Raw genomic sequence first — 21,275 nt, 5'->3', positions numbered from 1 at the left:
CTTCCTTCCTTGAAATCGATTTCATATTCCTGAAGCGGGGAAGGAGTAAAAAACAGAAATAACATCACCCAGTGCGGAACGAATATGAAATTGACCACAGTAAAATGTACAGTGTACACATTCACTCAGCAAAAAAAAAACAACTCACGATAACGCTCGAAATGAGCGCCTGTCAGGGTGAGTTGTGTGTGAATAAATTGTAAATTTAAAGTTGGTGCTGGCAATGATTTTTTCTCCACGCTACAGTCCTACTCACGACGGCGGTGATGCGATTGGCCGTCATATTTTTCACTTTATTGACTTTGACATATTTCAACCCTGCTTATGCCTATCATCCTTATGCCTAACGTACTTATGCCTAACGTGGCGGACCCATCTGTGGCACCTATTTTGCTGGCAAGAATATTCGAAAGCACACCTGGAGACACCCAAATGGAGATACGTGTTCTCAAATTGGTCATATTTTGGTGGACGGTCGGCATTTCTAAGATGCCATAGATGTGAGGACTTTCCGAGGCCCAAATATCGATAAATTAACAGGCAACAATATCACAAATTTGTACCGAAATATCATTTAAATATCAAAATGGAAAAGAACATACCATGATACATGATCACATGGTCAGAATATCTGGTGAGACATGTGATGCGAAGTAAGATGGATTGGAGCAGCGCAATGCGCTTCCTAATCTGCTATTCAACATAGCTCTGGGAGGTGCAATTCAAAGATCTGGTATATAAAGAAGCGGAATCATCATCAACAAGTCTTATATGCTACTTGGTTGTGCGGATGACATCGACATCATTGGTGTGGTTGGCAGAGCGGTGGAAGAGGCTTTCGTGCCTTTCTGGCGACTGAAAGAATAGGACTAATCATAAACTCTGTCAAAACTAAGTACTCGGAGGTTGGCAGAGAACGTGGAAGTCCAAACGGGGTTGGTCCCGAGATGGAAATGGATGGGATGCGATGTGAGGTTGTCGACGAATTCATACATCGACGGTTTCGTGCAATACAGGCACAACTCTTAATCTGAAAATGTTCAGAAATGACGTTTTAAAGTTTTCACTCAAAAAATGAAACTTTCATATTTTTGTGATTATTTCGAATTGGTTGGATATTTTTGAATGTGTTGATTCAAAAGGATTAGTTTTATCATGTTGTTCAATTTTTTGTATTTTTTCGGGCAAAATTCGCGTGTTGCGGTAAACATGTAGCTATGGCAACGCAGTGTCTGTCGCACAGTGAGTAGAGTGGACAATCTGCTGTATCTAGCAATACGGCGAAGTACGAATGGGAAGAAATACATGATGGTAAGGTCAGTAGGATCAAAACAAAACAGATGATTATCTATCCAACGTGGAAATCATATTGTGTGAAACTTTAAACTCTTTAAAATATTGTAAAAATTCCTAAATAAAAGCTAGTTTATTGAAAAATAATTAAAACGTTCACTGTACAAATAAGTAAATTAATCAAAAAGTCCTACTTAAAACTAACTTAAATCTAAATAAATTAGGTACGAGACTGTCAAGCAGGTTAGACTTAATTTGAATAAATAGTGGATGTGTACGATTATTTTATAGTAAGTTCTGAGCGATTATTTCTTCTCCCTACACCAAGATATAGACTAGCTACTTAAACTAACTTAAACTTATATGAATTTAGAGTTTCTACTGTGCTGAACTGGAATTTATAGCATAATCAACGAAATACGGTCCATTAGTGAGAGGAAAGCGATTTCAAAACTAAATTGTAAGTAGTCGAGACTTTAATTAAGAGTTTATCATGCTCATAGAATAAATTTGAATTACAGCTTTGATCAACTGTTAAAGAAGACGGTGATTACAAGGACTAGTTTCTCAAGCAATCCGAACATCGCGATAAAATTAAAAATTAAGTTCTCAAGTCACCAATTGAGAAAAACGAAGTTTGAAAAGCATGTCATCAACATTTCGGGTGTCTCCTATGCGGAAAAGTGATGAAAAATTTGCTTTTAATTTGACTGTGACAAGACTTTTGAATAAATTGGCATGTACCTGCTGATTTATCCCACATTTTGAACCAAGGTGCATAGGATGCAATGAAGAAATATGTTTATTATTACGGGAAGTAAAATCATAAGCTATGAACAGGTTAGTATTTCTAATATTGAACTTTTGTTCGATGCTGTTCGTAGCATTCTAATGTTGGAAGGCGAGGGATGACGGAGAAGTGGAGGAGACCCGTTAGTGGACGGGTACCAAACTGACTGCCATCGTTGTACCACATTCACTATTCCCAGTGAAAGTTTACAACCTGAAACCATCCTAGACCGAGAATCGTATTGGCAATCCTACGCCTTGGCTCGCAAGGCTACTGGAGACCCCCTGGATAAAGTTAAACTCAATTGTCATAAGACGAGTTTGTACCTTCCCATTTAATTCCACCACTTGATTGTACATTGGCAGATACGTATTTCGACCTCAACAGTAAGGTCGTCTTCAGTGTCTCGTACTTGACTCGACTAAGTCGAGACTAAGTCGAGTCAAGTACGAGGCACTGAAGACGACCTTACTCTTGAGGTCGAAATACGTATCTGTCAAGGTACAATTATGTGGTGGAATTAAATGGGAAGGTACGAACTCGTCTTATGACAAGTGAAGACATTCCACTAAAAAGCTCAAAATAATTTTCTTATGATGGTTAAACCACAGATAACAGATATTTAGGCTAGAACAAATTTTATCGAAAATCCTGTGTAAACTTTTGAATTGGTATACGTTGGCCCACTACTGCCATCTACTCAACTGATTGCGGCAGTACATACGAAAGCAGCGGATTAACAACCGTCGAACGCAGCCAATGTATTTGACAGCTGCATTCGGGCTGCGTTTTCAATAACAATGTTCCTTGCGCCATCTCCAATCGATTGCCAAACGCGATCCCAATTTAAAACACATTTGAATTAACGGTTGCGGATGTTTACACACGTATCGGATGCCAGCTTCAATATCTGTTATCTGTGAGTTAAACTGTTATCGTCGCTAAATGCGTGTTGAAACATTTCCGAAAGAAATTTAGAATTTTTATAGACATTTAGCACGCTTCGTACACATATGGTAGAATTTCCCTTAAAGATGTTAAAGAAAATTTCATGAAAATATAATTAATTTTTCTCTGCAAAATGTATTAGAATATTCCGGAGAATCAAACGTCGTCGATTTTTTATTCGGCAACACCAAAACGCGGTCGAAGACAAAAATTACCTCCGACAATTTTCGAACCAGCAAAATTATCTCCGACAATTACCTTACCTCCACACACCTCTAATAGAATCAAGTCTCAAGTTTCCCCTCTAGTCCAGTACAGTTCTAGACAGGCAGAGTATGTATCCGAGTCCGAGTCTTGTCTGTTCTCATTTCGATTAGATACTGCTGCAGTTCATCCAAAATGTGTACGGGTTTGACATACACCCAGGTTTTTTTTTACACGGTTGGAATTCATTAATTTCTCGAGTAACATGAATTTTCACAGCTTTCTAAATACCCCCTGAATTTTCTTTGATTTTTTCTGAATTTTTTCGTGGGGTTAACTCATTGTTTTATTAATGCTGAAGGTCTTAAACGACTAAAACCAAACCGTGTAAAAAAAAACCTGGGTGTACCTACAACTGAAATCCGTATTGCCTGTGCTCAATTGCTTCAAATAGCAATTAGAATTCATGTGGCTTTGATTGCTAAAAATGTGAAATTGCACAACTGTCACCATTATCGTATCCATCGACCAGAAGCGATAACAACTACAATAGTCATCATAGTCATCTACGCCCGCCCCAAGTCTGGGTGTCTGCTGATCTTGATTAAATTGTTGCTTTATTACCTTAGTAACGACCGTACTGTGGCAGCTTCGAGAGTACGTACAGATAACTCGTCTTCGGGCGACAATATCAATTTGACAACAATATCTCCCACCGACGACACTACTATAGGGTGGTTTTATGGGCCATAATTGCCTCGGTGAGAGGCATCCTTTTCCGAGGTGACTCGTTTCCAGTCAGTGCATGACAACGACGATGATACAGAAATGTAATTATCAACTTCATGCACTAATTGCCTTTGGATTGATATAAATCTAAAACAATGAAGTAAATAGTACATAATCTAATAGAGGGTTGTGACAATTTAAATTCGAATTGTCGAGTCATTCTAAAGTGAATGCTTCTAGGTGGTAATCTGCTAATTGGTGTTGTCAAACGCTTTGAACTGAAGGGCTTATTGGATATGAATGAATATAGCGATTGTATGGGTCTCCGGTTAGCCTTGGGTGCATAGACGTAGGATTGCCAAATCGGAGATGGCGAGGTCGATTATCGATCTAGTCCAGGATGTTTTCGGGTGGGAAGCATTCTTGACTCCCTGGGTAAAGTGTATCCATTGTACTTGATACATACTCTACATTGGTGGGCATTGAAAGCTTTCAATTAATAACTGTGGAAATGCTAATAGAATACTAAGTTGAAAAGCAGGTCAAGTTCCACTTGGAATGTTATAAAAAAAAGAAGAAGAAGACATGAAAACAACATTATTAGAGACCTTTCTGAACGATTTGGTTGTTCGTCCTCCAGACTGTCGGTGAGAGTGATAACCCATTATCACCCCCTGCAAAATTTATAGACGATGACGGTGCACGATTTTGTATGTTGTAAATGGTCACTAGTGCGATGCACATTAGGTGCATGTGCAAGTGTGCTGCTTCGGCAACAGTCAGTGTATTAGCGGCCTTTTTGGGTCAGAAAGTCCCGCACGGTGCGATTGTAACCCCTTGAGGCTGCCGTGATCCTCAGGAGTGGGGACCACAGCGTAACAGTTAAGCACGATCTGTCTCGTAGCTGGGTCGCCTCCGGCTTGGTAGACCAGTGATGCCACCCTGTTGCAGAACGAGAGGTAACCACACTGATTGAGGACTACCTGAATTGTGATCTCTTGTTTTTGATATGTTTGTTTTGGCTATTTTATGCATGCTGTATTTGTAACATAAAAAAATTACCGTACGCCCTCCCCCGTCCCCTTTGGAATTTTTTCGTGTTGCAAAACAGTCAAACTTTTACCGCTTTGGTTAAACACTTAACGAAGTCCGAGCTGAAATTTTGCATAGTGACTTTTTTCGATGAGATGAAACTTTTGAGCGCTACCCGTTTTTAAAATTCGAAAAGTCGATTTTGATTGGCACCCTAATATCATACAATTTTAGTGATGGTGAGAGGGTCATTGAACGAGGAGGGGGTATGGGGAGGGCTTTCGTTCAGTTTTTGCGCATGGGTTGATTTCAACCAAATTTGGAGCATATATTGTCTGTCTACCAAAAGGAATCCATTATAGAGAGGTTGGGAGGCTCATTTGCAATACGGAAGGTTATTGGAGGTGGGTATTGTTTAGTATACGAACAATTGAACAATTCCACAAATATTGGGACACATATTCTTTAAGGCTCAAGAGAAAACGGGAGATGAAAAGAGCTTTCTGAATAATTTACCACCGGCGGTGTTTCGTCTGTCTCTTTCCGTCCTACGGGAAATTGTGATTGTGGTAGTGCAATACCGAGAAATAACACAACCACTCATTTAAAAAATACGGATTTGTGTAGTGGTGTGTTGCCAATCTGTGTTCCTCCTTAACTTTGGCAGACGATTGTAGACGATGGTGTGAAGTGCGGGGTTATGCTTTTTTATGACTTTTAAATGAAAATGACGTTTCTCCGAATATTACGTTTCCTTCAAAATGACACACACCATAGCCATTGCCCGGAATTAGGCGATGATGGTGGGATTGATCCCTTCTTTGAGAAGGGATAAGATTGGACCAAAAACCGAAAAATGTTTCATCTCCTAATATCTCAGAAACTGTTACGAATTTTGATGAAAACTTCAAACGGTTCGAAATTATAGTAAAATTCTCGTTTAGAAAATCACAAAACAAATTCCAAGAACTAATTGTGCTCGTACCATAATGCTTGGAATTTGAATGTAAAACTATTGATCGAATGAACCCGTATTAAAATAGTGTCAGTAATGCCCCACAAATCTATTACATAACTAGTTTTAGAACGATAGATATCTGGTTATCATGTTACGATAATCTGTTGTTGTTTTATCGAATTTCATGAATATTTATAGGGTGGATGTACCAATTGTCGCCATACATAAGAACAACTATTTTTTTTTAAATAAGTGAAAGGCATGTGGGTGGACTTTATATATCAAGCGAAAGGTTTTACTTCATGCTCCTTAGAACAGCTGTGAAAACCACAATAAAATTTGTTATAATCATCGAAATTGATTAATTTCTTAACTTAATTCCATTTAACTTTTATTCCCAGGGAAGTCGAGACAATCTCCAAACCGAAAATTGCCTAGACCGGCAACGGGAATCGAACCCAGCCACCCTCAGCATGGTCTTGCTTTGTAGCTGCGCGTCTTACCGCACGGCTAAGAAGGTAAGAGCCGTATTACATTAAATGTAGGCAATTATTTTTAATGAACGATTGAATCGTTGCATCGTCACCGCTGAACTTAATTGTATTTGGTCCAATGTCACCCCCTATCAAGGGTGAGAATGGGCCAATTTTAAACAACATATAACTTTCAAGAAGATCTTTCAAGAAACCTCGCAGTTAATAACTGTGGAAGTGCTTAATGAACACTAAGCTGCGAGGCGGCAATGTCCCAGTGGGGACTCGAAGCTGCAATATGCATTCAATTGAACCCATTACATCTCCTGGGAGATCAACAATTATTCAAACTGTGCTTGGACTCCTGGGTGGTCTATGGATATGGTATAATACATATCCAAACTTGGAATGACAAAAACAGCTAGTGTTGTGGCTGTAGATCACAAGTTCTGGACTCACGGACGATTTGAAGTTCTGAGCTCAAGAATAGTTTGGACGATCTAGCACATCCCAAAAAAATAGAGTGCAGGTTTGTTCGTGTTTTGTGTTGGAGAATGATCGCGCGGTTATCGAAATTTCCGGTTCTAATGTGCGGGCGAATAAATTAATAAGAAAGTGAAACCATCTCTGCTGTTCGTGCTGTGTATTGGACGAAGAACGGGAATGCATGATTGGACGCGTTTGTGATATGACACAGAGAAATCGCGAATCCGAGATTGTGATAAGTGCGGTCGGTGAATGAATAAAGAGAGCGTGTTCGTGTTTTCAAGAATTATGCAGATCGAACGCTTTGTCTGACTGGCAAATGAATTAATTAGTGCGTATTTGAATTTCGAGAAGTGCGCTGAACGATCGCGCGATCATTCGGAATAATTTGTTCGGCTTTGTGTGGCCGTGAAATAAGTTAAGTAGTGTGCGTATGGTCGTATTTTAGGTAACACGCCTGTTTGATAAGTAGAAACATGAGTATAGTATTTTCAAATCGCGTATTTATATCCCATCCCATGTACCAGCGGTTCTCAAAGTTTTTCATGATAGGTACCACTTCGAACTTTGGCATTAATTGAGGTACCCCCTTGCAAGGAGGCTTCCGAGCCTCTTGAAAGGAGATTTCCAAGCCTCCTAAAAGGAACCTTCCGAGCATCTTGAAAAGAGCCTTTCAAGCTTTTTGCAAATTGATTTTCGACCTCTTAAAAGAAGATTTCCAAGCCGCTTGAAAGGAACTGTCCAAGTCACTTTAAACGTGGCTTCCGAGTCTTTTGAAAGAAGACTTCCGGGCTTCTTAAATGAAGGCTTCTGACTACTTGAAAAAAGGCTCCTGAGCCGCTGGAGAGGAGGCTTCCGAGCCTTTTGAAAAAAAAAAGCTTCCGAGCCTTTAGAAAGGAGGCTTTCGAACCTTTAGAAAGGAGGCTTCCGAGCCTCTTGAAAGGAGGCTTCCGAGCCTCTTGAAAGGAGGCTTCCGAGCCTCTTGAAAGGAGGCTTCCGAGCCTCTTGAAAGGAGGCTTCCGAGCCTCTTGAAAGGAGGCTTCCGAGCCTCTTGAAAGGAAGCCTCCGAGCCTCTTGAAAGGAGGCTTCCGAGCCTCTTGAAAGGAGGCTTCCGAGCTGCTTGAAAGGAAGCTTCTGAGCTGCTTGAAAGGAGGCTTCTGAGCCGCTTGAAAGGAGGCTTCTGAGCCTCTTGAAAGGAGGCTTCCTGAGCCTCTTGAAAGGAGGCTTCTGAGCCTCTTGAAAGGAGGCTTCTGAGCCTCTTGAAAGGAGGCTTCCTGAGCCTCTTGAAAGGAGGCTTCCTGAGCCTCTTGAAAGGAGGCTTCCTGAGCCTCTTGAAAGGAGGCTTCTGAGCCTCTTGAAAGGAGGCTTCCTGAGCCTCTTGAAAGGAGGCTTCCGAGCCTCTTGAAAGGAGGCTTCTGAGCCTCTTGAAAGGAGGCTTGAGCCTCTTGAAAGGAGGCCTGAGCCTCTTGAAAGGAGGCTTCTGAGCCTCTTGAAAGGAGGCTCTGAGCCTCTTGAAAGGAGGATTCCAAGCCTTTGAAAGGAGGCTTGAGCCTCTTGAAAGGAGGCTTCTGAGCCTCTTGAAAGGAGGCTTCCAGGCCTCTTGAAAGGAGGCTTTCGAGCATCTTGAAAGGAGACTTTCCAGGCCTCTTGAAAGGAGGCTTTGAGCCTCTTGAAAGGAGGCTTGAGCCTCTTGAAAGGAGGCTTTCGAGGCCTCTTGAAAGGAGGCTTTCAGAGCCTCTTGAAAGAAGAATTCCGAGCTTCTTGAAAGGAGGCTTCCGGGCCTCTTGAAAGGAGGCTTCCGGGCCTCTTGAAAGGAGGCTTCCGGGCCTCTTGAAGGGAGGCTTGAAAGGATGCTTCCGGGCCTCTTGAAAGGAGGCTTCGGACCTCTTGAAAGGAGGCTTCCGAGCCTCTTGAAAGGAGGCTTCTGGTTCATTTCAAAGGAGGCTTCCGGGCATCTTGAAAGGAGGCTTTCGGGCCTCTTGAAAGGAGGCTTCTGGGCCTCGTAAAAGGAGGATTCCGGGCCTATTGAAAGGAGGATTCCGGGCCTCTTAAAAAGAGGCTTCCGGGCCTCTTGAAAAGAGGCTTCCGGGCCTCTTGAAAAGAGGCTTCCGGGCCTCTTGGAAGAAGGCTTCCTGGGCTTTTGAAAGGAGGCTTCCGGGCCTCTTGAAAATAGGCTTCCGGGCCTCTTGAAAGGAGGCTTCCGGGCCTCTTGAAAGGATGCTTCCGGGCCTCTTGAAAGAAGGCTTCTGGCCTCTTGAAAGGAGGCTTCCAGGCCTCTTGAAAGGAGGCTTCCGGGCCTCTTGAAAGGAGGCTTCCGGGCCTCTTGAAAGGAGGCTTCCGGGCCTCTTGAAAGGAGGCTTCCGGGCCTCTTGAAAGGAGGCTTCCGGGCCTCTTGAAAGGAGGCTTCCGGGCCTCTTGAAAGGAGGCTTCCGGGCCTCTTGAAAGGAGGCTTCCGGACCTCTTGAAAGGAGGCTTCCGGACCTCTTGAAAGGAGGCTTCCGGACCTCTTGAAAGGAGGCTTCCGGACCTCTTGAAAGGAGGCTTCCGGACCTCTTGAAAGGAGGCTTCCGGGCCTCTTGAAAGGAGGCTTCCGGGCCTCTTGAAAGGAGGCTTCCGGGCCTCTTGAAAGGAGGCTTCCGGGCCTCTTGAAAGGAGGCTTCCGGGCCTCTTGAAAGGAGGCTTCCTGTCCTCGGGAGAGGAGGCGTTCGGGCCTCTTGAAAGGAGGCTTCCGGGCCTTTGAAAGGAGGCTTCCTGGCCTCTTGAAAGGAGGCTTCCGGGCTTCTTGAAAGGAGGCTTCCGGGCCTCTTGAAAGGAGGCCTGGGCCTCTTGAAAGGAGGCTTCCGGGCCTCTTGAAAGGAGGCTTCGGGCCTCTTGAAAGGAGGCTTCCTGGCCTCTTGAAAGGAGGCTTCCGGGCCTCTTGAAAGGAGGCTTCCGGGCCTCTTGAAAGGAGGCTTCCGGGCCTCTTGAAAGGAGGCTTCCGGGCCTCTTGAAAGGAGGCTTCTGGCCTCTTGAAAGGAGGCTTCGGGCCTCTTGAAAGGAGGCTTCCTGGCCTCTTGAAAGGAGGCTTCCTGGCCTCTTGAAAGGAGGCCTGGCCTCTTGAAAGGAGGCTTCCGGGCCTCTTGAAAGGAGGCTTCCGGGCCTCTTGAAAGGAGGCTTCCTGGCCTCTTGAAAGGAGGCTTCCGGGCCTCTTGAAAGGAGGCTTCTGGCCTTTGAAAGGAGGCTTCCTGGGCCTCTTGAAAGGAGGCTTCTGGCCTCTTGAAAGGAGGCTTCAGGCCTCTTGAAAGGAGGCTTCCGGGCCTCTTGAAAGGAGGCTTCGGGCCTCTTGAAAGGAGGCTTCCTGGCCTCTTGAAAGGAGGCTTCCGGGCCTCTTGAAAGGAGGCTTCCGGGCCTCTTGAAAGGAGGCTTCCGGGCCTCTTGAAAGGAGGCTTCCGGGCCTCTTGAGAGGATGCGTCCGGGCCTCTTGCAAGGAGGCTTCTGGCCTCTTGAAAGGAGGCTTCTGGGCCTCTTGAAAGGAGGCTTCCGGGCCTCTTGAAAGGAGGCTTCCAGGCCTCTTGAAAGGTGGCTTCCTGGCCTCTTGAAAGGAGGCTTCCGGGCCTCTTGAAAGGGGGCTTCGGGCCTCTTGAAAGGAGGCTTCCGGGCCTCTTGAAAGGAGGCTTCCGGGCCTCTTGAAAGGAGGCTTCGATGCCTCTTGAAAGCGGGCGTCCTGGACTCTTGTAAGGAGGCTTCCGGGCCTCTTGAAAGGTGGCTTCCGGGCCTCTTGAAAGGAGGCTTCCGGGCCTCTTGAAAGGAGGCTCTGGGCCTCTTGAAAGGAGGCTACCTGACCTCTTGAAAGGAGGCTTCTGGGCCTCTTGAAAGGAGGTTTCCGGGCCTCTTGAAAGGAGGCTTCCGGGCCTCTTGAAAGGAGGCTTCTAGGCCTCTTGAAAAGAGGCTTCCGGGCCTCTTGAAAGGATGCTTCCGGGCCTCTTGAAAGAAGGCTTCTGGCCTCTTGAAAGGAGGCTTCGGGCCTCTTGAAAGGAGGCTTCCGGGCCTCTTGAAAGGAGGCTTCCTGGCCTCTTGAAAGGAGGCTTCCGGGCCTCTTGAAAGGAGGCTTCTGGCCTCTTGAAAGGAGGCTTCCGGGCCTCTTGAAAGGAGGCTTCCGGGCCTCTTGAAAGGAGGCTTCCTGGCCTCTTGAAAGGAGGCTTCCTGGGCCTCTTGAAAGGAGGCTTCCTGGCCTCTTGAAAGGAGGCTTCCTGGCCTCTTGAAAGGAGGCTTCCTGGCCTCTTGAAAGGAGGCTTCCTGGCCTCTTGAAAGGAGGCTTCCGGGCCTCAAGAAAGGAGGCTTCCGGGCCTCAAGAAAGGAGGCCTTCCGGGCCTCAAGAAAGGAGGCCTTCCGGGCCTCTTTAAAGGAGGCTTCCGGGCCTCTTGAAAGGAGTCTTCCGGACCGCTTGAAAGGAGGCTTCAGGCCTCTTGAAAGGAGGCTTCCGGGCCTCTTGAAAGGAGGCTTCTGGCCTCTTGAAAGGAGGCTTCCGGGCCTCTTGAAAGGAGGCTTCCGGGCCTCTTGAAAGGAGGCTTCCGGGCCTCTTGAAAGGAGGCTTCCGGGCCTCTTGAAAGGAGGCTTCCGGGCCTCTTGAAAGGAGGCTTCCGGGCCTCTTGAAAGGAGGCTTTCGAGCCTCTTGAAAGGAGGCTTCCGGGCCTCTTGAAAGGAGGCTTCCGAGCCTCTTGAAAGGAGGCTTCCGAGCCTCTTGAAAGGAGGCTTCCGGGCCTCTTGAAAGGAGGCTTCCGGGCCTCTTGAAAGGAGGCTTCCGGGCCTCTTGAAAGAAGGCTTCTGGGCCTCTTGAAAGGAGGCTTCCGGGCCTCAACATTTATCCAAACATTATCAATATGTTTTGATTGGAATTGTACTACGTCTGCCATTACACATTTTTGTCCGAGGTATCCCCTGGGGCATCCAGGTTGAGAACCACTGCCATAGACCAAGACAATCGTGGAGATACAGAGGTATACTCTGTCTCTAGTAGCAACTAACCATCTCTCCCTTCCTATATGACCGTAAGGACGTAGCCGGCGCCATTATTGACTAAACATATTTGAGCTTTTGAAAAGTGTGCATTGAGAATGGATAGCCAACCCCAAGCTCCATTGATTTAGTTTCCTGTGCAATTTCGCCAGTTCTGGTCAATCAGGGAGTAGCTTCTACGATTTGTACGATCATAATGCTCATACTCATGCTCTAGCAGATTCCATAAAAAAATCAACTTGTTTTGTTATTTCTCCATTGTTAATCACGAAAACAAATGTAATAGGGGAAATGCTCCGTTTTCCATCTCACAGAACATATATTCATCTCATCGCGAAACAAAGAAATACGGCACCAATTTTGTCGTTTCTTTTTGCTAACATGTGTGCTCACTGCTGAAAAAACTAACAAAAATAAGAAACAAATCAAATACCTTTTCACTGCTTTGTTTTTCATGGGATGAATATCGGAGCTATGAGATGGAGCAGTAACCCTATATCAAATTTATTGGCTAATACCGCTTATAAAAATGTGGGCCTGAAAGGGTTAAAAGGTGGCTCACAATCGGGTACCAAATAAATTGACCAAAAATCAACATATCATACAAGTAGCTGTAATTTTTCCGTTTTTATAAAAGTATACAGTAAAGTTTTCTTCAATCGGATACACTCAGCTACAGAATTCCCCGCGAATACAATTTGTTGCGAGTAAATCAGCTACGGATAAGTACCTACCTAAAAGATGAGTGAGTTTTATTTGCGGACCAACAACAGACATCACATCAGAAGAAAGGGACAAATCAGGAGAGTTTGATTTTTATTTTTGAACTCTATCATAACTATAATGCTGTTTTAAAGCCTACAAACGCCTTGACAGACACTTAGATATCATTGTTGTTCGTGGATATTATATAATAATTGGATCAATGAAAAAAGATCGTAGTAGACGAAGGTCGGAAGTAGACGTATTTTTTCTGACAGTGAAATTTTTCTTCTTGATAATGAAGAATAGTTGTATTTTGTGTTTTTTTTATCAAAAGTAATAAAAAGCCTTCTACGGGAAGCTTGCTGCAGATGGTTGATCAAGACAAGGATATCAAACTTATTTAGTTAAAATCCAAGCCTTCCATAGCAGGGACCATCCACATGAAGCAAATGCAGTCATGCATACAGTGGACTAGACATGAAGAATGCCGGACATTTGAACGTTTGACGGGGCAGCTTTCCAATCCGATGTTAGTAACAGGCCTGATGTACGACAGGGATGACGGTAACAATGACGTTCCATTCTCAAATAAAGTAAATTTGGTAAGATGTGTGCTCCTTTTCCATCAGTCAAAAGGTAAGTCTTCATTACCATTAGCTTTTGCACTCATAAACTAAACCTATCCCAAGTAGCACATCTGATCGTAAATAAGTTGATGCAGACGACTTTCATTTCCCAATTTTAGTTGTCAGTTGCTATATACAACTCAATTACGACTGAAAAAGCGCAATAGGTGGAGCTATTATAAAATATATCTGTCGTTCAAACGTTATAATTAGCTCAACCTGATCACAACCAATGTTTGACTTTTACTTGAAAAATAGAAATATTATAATAGTTGAAGCTAGGTTGCATAGAAATAACAGAAATACAAAAACAGTTTGTTTTGGTACGCTGTCATGTTCGCAGTGGAAAGTAGCTTTCATATAAAATATAAACAAGCTTGACGCTAACTATTGTGGAATGAAGGAATTGAAGGAAAACATTCAACTCAAGATAAAAATCAACTATGATATAATATCATAATTATGCACTAAAAGTATGTGCGACTCAAAGTATATGGTAAATATACTCATTTTGCTTCCAAATAATAAACGCCCCGACGAAATTCGTTTAATCAATGATAAACTTGTGTTAGTAATAAATTTATTATTTTGTTCTTGGCCTGTTAGTGAGGCACACAATATAGCTCTGTGAATTATTCCAGATCTTATTGCGTTTTTTGATTAATAATTGAGTATTTATCAGCAGTTAATGTTTTAATCTTGTGATTTCTCTGCAGAGATTTCAAATTTTCAGCCATTCATTATTTATTGAAATTAGTACAGTGACATTCACAATTGTTCCTACAACTCAAAATGAAATGGTAGCTTTGGCTTCATTATGTTGTCAATACAAGCGAGTGAAAATTTAAATTTTTTAAGAATTTTTTTAAGCTCTTTGTAGTCATTGTTAATTAGCTAAATATGGAAAGTTAATTGCGATTTAAAAGGAATTCCGTAGCCTACCGCTGCGATATGCAGCTTTGGTAAGGACCATGTCGAAGGTAGATAGGATAGATTTTCAGTCCTATCAAGGACATTTTAACGGCTTCATTTGGATATCAGGCAAAATCGTGTTAGCCTTCATCATGATTGTAAAAAGACATTGGAATTATTTTACTAATTTTCCCAGAACTATTTCCAGAATCACAACTATAGGAGCATCTAAGCGTCAATTGAAAAATAGGTTCATTAAATTTGCCAAATTACATTTTCTAAAAAATATTTATGCAAAAATGGCAACTTTCCAGGCAGTAATTGTGGTTGTGCTCAATGAACGTTAAACTGCGACGCGGCACTGCCCCAGTGAGAGATATAGTGCAATCAAAGGAGAAATAAAAAGACACAGGCTTTGTTTTCGCAATTACTGATTCAGCTTGTAGAATAACACTTTTCCCTAAAAAATCCTTTTCGTATTTCTATTGCTTTAGTAGAAATTCTCAAGTCTTCGTTTTTATTTTCAGGCTTTAGCCAACGTATTTAAAATTTTATTGAAATTTATCTGGTGTTGGAATTTTTACTAGATTACCTGTTTTCTTAACAGACATATGGGCAGTTTCAGCAAGAAATCTCGATTGCAATATTTTACGGAGCTGGATATCATATCATATGATATCAATTATAACAGATGCGGTCTACGTATGGTCCATGATTATGCGGGATTTACATTGGGTAAATGTTGAAATAAATATTTGAAGCTGTTGTGTACAAAACACGATTATATAGTAAATAACAGATACTGTTAGTCCTTGATTCGATAAACGGTTCATGTGTGTTTATCTGTGACCAGAAAACACTTTTTTTTTTATTTATTATCAGGCTAAGGCCGGAGTGGCATGTGCTGCACATAAAAGTCTTCTCCATTCAGCTCGGTCCAAGGCTGCACTTCGCCAACCACGCAGTCTACCAGGAAACATTATGTGAGTAAATTACAATTTAATTTTTTTATTCAAAATGTGAATGATATGTCAACAATTTTGATCATCACTGTTTAGTCCATGAAAGCCAACTTATGACATCAAAAAAGTGTTATAAATATGTTCCAAAGTCCGAGAATAATTAGTATATCAAAAACATGTTAGCACCAGATGCGACTGATCGTTTCTGCAACGGTATAAGAACTTTACAGCACCAAACAGAAGTCGATAAGTGCAAGCAGCAGGCAAACAGCATGGCGTCGGCACATAGAATGTCAGTTGTTCCAACTATTAAATGCATCGTCTTGAGGTTAGAACTATGGAATTCTCATCATCATCTTTAAACTTTTTTCCATTCACCAGGAATATTCTGAGCATAATCCAACGGATCTCTCTCCTATATACGATGATGTGGCTGGAATAGGATCACTATGGCCTCCATTATTTATAGATATCTTTCGACTTTTTCGTAGGATTGACGATTTGTTTCAGTAATTGCCAGAAAGAGATGAATTTTTTTTTCGAAAATGATCATCTCTTTCTAATATCTTATTCAATTCTTTGAGAACATTTTTCCAAATAATCCAGCCCAGTTACACCAAACATGTATTAAACATTATAGTTCCACCGTACAAAATCAAAGTTGTAAATAAATCAGATGCTTGTCAGACTTCAATAATAATGACTGAATTATAACTATCGTTCCAAATCATGTAGTCACTTAAGATTGTGACCCATGAAACATTTTCATAACGTGTTTACGATTTAGAGTTTCAAGTAAACCTATTTATAACTGATATACAACAATTTTTTATTTTTTTTTATTTTGATCGATGTTGCAAGTGCTACTTGGGATAAGCCGCACACCTCTCATAGACCAGAGTTTGTGACTGCTATATGAATGCCTAGTCAGTTAGAAGTAGATGCAACCGAATCGATAGATAAATGTGCTGCTAGGGTAAGAGTGTTGTCTGGGTAATTGGTAGCGTGATTTTTACTTTAAAAAACCGTGCAGATTAATTTTAACTAAAAACATGTCTGCGCAATCCGATATCTGAACCACGACGCAAAAATCGAAACTGCGTTTCAGAACAAATATACTGATCTTCACTAATATTCTTGTACAAACTAAAACAAAAACATAGTCAAATGAGGTTCAATTTGAAAACCAATTTTCATTCCTAAATTTAAGCGAAAACAAGAAAAAATTATAGCTATCAATATCCAAATCAGCTTTATTGAATTCACTTCATTCGTCAATATAAATGGCATGCTTATTCATGGGAATGGATGAGCGAAAACATAACTTTCATAAGAGACTGCATAAGACTTCATAAGATAGGACATGCATTTTAGATATTATTCATCATATCATCATATCACAGCTAAATCCTTAAAAAATAAATAAAATTGTAAGTGTGATATTGAGGAAAATTATGGGATATCATAATTTCATTGAACATAGTGCGTTGATGTAGAGTTTCATTTTTGGAAATCTAAGCAAAATTATTTTAATCACATTTAACAACATTTTATAAATACCTAGGTATGGGAAGATTAGTACGTGCCAAATAGGTACTAGAAAATCAAGATTGAATCAATTAAAAAGTCCCCATAATATGAGATAGGAATATCATCACATAAGAGATAGCTCACATTGCTTCGTGTAATGCCGTTAAAAACGGTGATGATCAAAAATAAATTCGTTTATGAATCATACGTGACAGCTTCATTCACAATAAGTTTGAAGCAATAGGTTGATCCGATGTTTCGATGGAGTAATTTCCGAATACAACTAACTTTGATTCAACCAACTGTTGACTGTTATTGGCTTTCCTCAATATTCCTATTTTCTCGATAAAATTTTCTGTGATTGTAAAGTTACATATTGGTTTTCGCTTATTACTAAGGGCATATATTAATATGAGTACATAATTTCAATTGGGATCGCATAAGGGGAAGGGAAAATTAATATATTTTATATTCTTTCTCGTTTCAGAGAGCGAACAATGGCGCTTAAACCTAGGCTAATTACCCGAGCAGCACAAGTCAGACTAAAATGGTTGTTGCAACTTGATAGTGACCAAATCTAGTCGCATATCCTTTGCAGTAATCTATGTGGGACATGTGTGCTACTTGGGTAGCCAGGGCAAGTTTAATAGCTTCGCCCCATCCCAGGACAATTAACAATGGAGTGACAAAAATTTCTTAGCATGGTCACTCCCAACTTCTGTTTAAACGCATTATATCATTTGCTTATGATGATATTCCTAAACTATATTCCCTACCAACCATCCAATTCCTTGACATCTATGAGGGCGTCAGTGAGTCGCTGGCCTCTCGTTAAGTAGATGTCATATCATCATTTCCTTCCCTTCCTTAGTAACAGAGAAGATGGGCGTGGCCGGCAATGGTAGCTTTCATGCTTTATCATTTTTGACCCCCAATTGGGTTGCTGTTAAATCCCAAATAGTAATCCATAAGCAGTTGGGGTAAGAAAGTTAAAGAAAATACATGACAGCTATCAGTATGCAATCTACGAAATACTCTGTTACAACGCAACGCAACGCAACGCAACGCAACGCAATTATATAATAATTGGATCAATGCTGTATAAAACTACGTGTACCTGGTCCTTCTATCGAAAAATCGTTTTTGGAGTGAACATATTGCCTTCTTGCTACATTTTACAACATCATATACATTTTGAAAAATGTTCGGCAATAATCTGACCTCAGCAAGACCATGCTGAGGGTGGCTGGGTTCGATTCCCGGTGCCGGTCTAGGCATTTTTCGGATTGGAAATTGTCTCGACTTCCCTGGGCATAAAAGTATCATCGTGTTAGCCTCATGATATACGAATGCAAAAATGGTAACTTGGCTTAGAAACCTCGCAGCTAATAACTGTGGAAGTGCTTAATGAACACTAAGCTGCGAGGCGGCTTTGTCCCAGTGTGGGATGTAATGCCAATAAGAAGAAGAATAATAATCTGACTAAGACTATGCCCCAACAGTTTCAATCGTGCAATTGGAAATCTGACAATGTTCGTTCAAATTAAATTCAGCATCAGCCCTTGCAGCACGATTCGGGCTGGCCTGCTCACAGCAACTTCATTATAACTTGATTAGGTCGTACTTAAGGTGAATAAACTTGACAATGGCTAGCATGTAGCTTTGGAACCTCATAACACAGAGAAACAGACGTCTCACTTAGAACTAAATGCAATCAAAATCATCGTCACGAAAACATTGTCGCCCAATGCTAAAATCCCGGTGTGTGGCCAAGCGGCAACCAGATGGCGGTAGTGTGCAAACGTCAAACACAAGCAAAATCGATGAAAGCGCCATCGGTGGCCGATTGACCACCTACAAAAAGTTAAATAAACCGTTAAAAAGGTGTACGATGAAACATACGTTGAGTGAGACGTCTGTTTCTCTGTGCTCATAACAAGCCCCAAGGTACCGTCATGCTAATTTCGCTACATTACCCAGTAGAAGTTCGATCAGGAAGTTTGTGCTTCGAACTTGTGGTGTAGGAAGTAGCAGATACAATCTTTCAATTATCACGATACTGTTCTCAGTTAAAGCAACACTCATTAATTACGTTTAAAAGAAATGATAATTAGGCGTCTCGGAACAGAACTTTTAATTCATTTTTGAGTTATTTTTCTGATATTCATGAAATTGTGACACAATAATTGGACGTCCCATATCAGACGTTGTTTTAGCGAAAACCCCATCGTCAAACTAACTAAGCACACTCCATTAGTGTTCAATTGTTGCTTGACGTCGTTTCTCTCACAGAATGCGTAAGCCACGGGCTATAGAGAAAAGAGCATATGCGTGCTAATCACCATCCGATCGGTCCAAAGCTGACAATCACGTGCTTGCTCCATCAAAACGTAAAAACCGGCGATTATTGCTTTATTATCTTGTCTCATACGAATGTTTTTGCACTGTGTACGACACGACAACGGTTCTTTTGATGCTGCGGCTACTGTTGGAGTTCCCCGAAGGATTTTCATTGAAAAGCTGCAGCACCACATAAGGAATGATGCGCCACTTTTAGTGGTTTCTACAAGGGAAATACCCGTCGGATGAAAACAATGAAGCATTCCCCGTGCAACGACAAAAACGAATTTGTTTTCAACACCGCCAATTATCGTAATTGCACTCGTTCGTGTTTTGCTATGCCTTTCTAGAACACCTGGGTTGCTTCGAAAGGCTGTTATTTCACGTTTTAGAATAGCTGGCATGTAGTAGGTATTCATTTTCTGCGATAGAACTGCAACAATTTGCATTACTTTTTTTTTAAATATCACAAATCAAATATTTTTCTACACTTCTTTCACCATTCTTAAATTGTTTCTTCTTTTTTCTTCTTTACATACTGTTGTTCTTTTTCTTCTGAATTTCTTCTCCACTTCTGCACTTAACTGGCTTTACCTCCCCCAACATCCCGCATCGAAGTAGTGTTTATTCAGTTGTTCTTCACTGCAAAGTATCTGTACCAATTTTCGATTTATACAGTCGCCTAGAGTAGCTCCAATATAATCTGCAGAGCTTTAGCATGTTTTCAAGTATGGGATGATTTTTTAAAATAATATTCAGCTAAATAAGTTTCTTAGACCCATTTAGTCTTAAGGCGATAGGTTTTGTTCAATTATTCAACGTACTCTAGTCAGCAGACTTAAAATACATGAGCCTAAACATAAAACCTTTAGGGTCAATGTACCAGTTTTGGCCATGTTTCTCGTATAACTCCGAAAAAAAAGCAATTTCCGAGGGTTTTATTAGCGGTACCAGAAGATATATCCCTTACGCTTCTTCGCTGTGGGAAATGATCGATAGTTTTTGGAAAATATGCATTTTTCAGGGTTGTGGCCAAAACCGGTGGCCAAAACCGTTACACTTCCTCTATTCAAATATCATGTGCAAGCAGGACAAATGTATCCTTAGAAAGGTACATTTACTACTAGGTGGATAATTCAACCTGGTTTTGTTTTTATGATAAGCAAATAAAAACAGTTATTGCTGCCATCTGAAATATTTATCACACACGGATGATATAGCTCCAATAACAATTCACACCACGGACGAGGCACATACATTTTGTTCGGCGTTTTGACAAAGGCATTCTGAAGTGTCCACGTTGTCATCGACGGATTGAAAGCAAACCATCGAACAATAAGCTCCAATTGAGATTCGAGCCCATTTCACAATCCTCCCCGGGTCAGCAGAAATGCAACACTTACAGAAACATGTGAGCATCGATCGAAGTACAGGAACGGCACGGCCTGGTCAGTGGCTCAGGTTGCGTCACGTTTCGCCAACGGGGTACGGTTCGGTTCGGATATCTGCGACGCTCTTATCCACCACCCGAAAATAACCCGGCCTGCGGAGCGAGCGCGGGTTCACTTATCAGGGACACGACCGCTACAACCGGCTCGAGGCGAATGTGGACGCGATCGCGTTTCAAACGATACTACCAAGGCGGCGAGTCAGGTGGCAGTCGGTTGGCGTCAGTTAGCCAGCATCAGCAATATCAACACCGCTGCTAGTCGATTATGGGCTTCGGTTGGTTGGTTGGACTGACTGATAGTGCAGAATTGAGTGGGTTAGTGATCTAAACGCGCGGGGCCTACCTGTGCAATATGACTACAGTAGTACTTTTGATCGTGCGGTGCGAGAGGTTTTGACAAAAGATTTTAGACCATTCTTACGTACTTAGTTTGATGGTCCTTCATGTTGATTTATTTAACCGATTACGCTTTCTGCATTTAAGTCGTGGATAATTTTTGATATTAAAAAAAGTACATATAATGCTACAACTATCTCTCGTGACTATATCGCATGACATGGTGCTTCAAATTATCGCAACGCTAATTGTGCTCAGTAAAGTAGGTGTGGGATAATCTCGTGTCCCACAAAGTGTTGATGATCATACGAAGATATTTATTTTTAACACTTTGGAGCTAAAGATGACGTGTTTTGACTCAAATCTTCCTTACTGACAAGTTTATTTTTCTGGACAGCTTCGATTAAGGATTTATCGAAGAGTACAACGCTTTCATTCAGTTGCTCAAATCGTTTGCATAGAATAAGTTCACATTATTGAAGCAGTCATCCAGGAGAGATTACTGT

General features: G+C 41.7%; 1 protein-coding gene across 1 annotated transcript in view; it reads right to left on the bottom strand.

The window, feature by feature from the left end:
- LOC134227996 (protein 5NUC-like) overlaps positions 1–20,728 on the bottom strand; it is a 62,820-nt gene extending 42,092 nt beyond the window's left edge. The window contains exon 1 of the mRNA XM_062709751.1: positions 20,387–20,728. The gene's annotated coding sequence lies outside the window, so the exon portion shown is untranslated. The remainder of the gene's footprint in view (positions 1–20,386) is intronic.
- Between the last annotated feature and the right edge of the window lie 547 nt (positions 20,729–21,275).

Source organism: Armigeres subalbatus, chromosome 3, assembly GCF_024139115.2.
Source record: "Armigeres subalbatus isolate Guangzhou_Male chromosome 3, GZ_Asu_2, whole genome shotgun sequence".
Lineage (NCBI taxonomy): Eukaryota > Metazoa > Arthropoda > Insecta > Diptera > Culicidae > Armigeres > Armigeres subalbatus.
Note: the sequence above shows the minus strand (reverse complement) of the source record. Positions and strands in the feature narration are given on the sequence as shown.